This window comes from Momordica charantia, assembly GCF_013281855.1.
Source record: "Momordica charantia cultivar OHB3-1 chromosome 7 unlocalized genomic scaffold, Mcharantia_2.0 BLBB01000007.1, whole genome shotgun sequence".
In the NCBI taxonomy this organism is placed as follows: Eukaryota; Viridiplantae; Streptophyta; class Magnoliopsida; order Cucurbitales; family Cucurbitaceae; genus Momordica; species Momordica charantia.
In genome coordinates, this window is record NW_028275165.1 from 2,226,085 (window position 1) to 2,226,968 (window position 884).

Genomic DNA, 884 nt, shown 5'->3' on the forward strand with positions numbered 1-884 from the left:
CATGAAACACACGTATTTAATTTCAGAAGACACTAAACATGCACAATTTGTAAACACTTTTTCCTAAAATTCAAGACTTATCAACATAAAAACAATATCCCTAAATCAATTTATTGATTTTTTGAAGTGGATCATGTGAGAACAAGATGCTTATCAAATAGATATTTAACAAAAAAATCTATTTGTATATGTGGGTGTGGGTCTCTATGTATACATACTTTAGACTTCAAAATACTATATGACTAAATTAAACCATTTATTAGTCTAAAAGTAACAAACTAATTAAGAAAATATATTACTTTTATCGATTTATAATAAAAAAGAACAAAGTTTATACCTATTTTGTTCTTAATACTTTTGAGTTTGGTTGGTTTTAGCTTATGAAATTTCAAAATATTCATTTCGATCCCTATATTTTCAATTTTTTTTTCATTTTAATCTTTCTGTACTCGAAATAACGTATACTTTCAATCATTGTACTTCTAAAAAGTGATCGATTTATTATTTATTTACAAAATTTTAACATAAATTATTATAGCTACATTTCAATAAATTAAGTGAATGAAGTGTGTGATGTTAAAATTATGATCGAAAAAATGAGATAAAAATGAAAAATGAAGGGACCAAAATAATCTCTAAGTACCTGGACCAAAATGATACTTCGAGAGTACATGGACCAAAATAGTATTTAAACCAAAATTAACTATCATCATACATGAAGACGGAGATTGAATTTTCATCCCTATTATTGAAATTAATTATTAAAACAATCTTGATAAGATTATTAAATTTATTACAATAAATCAAGAGTTTTTTGCTTTATTTTCCTTTTTGCAATTTGTGACAAAAAGGGGGGAAAAAGCAAGTTAGGTAGATGCATAGTG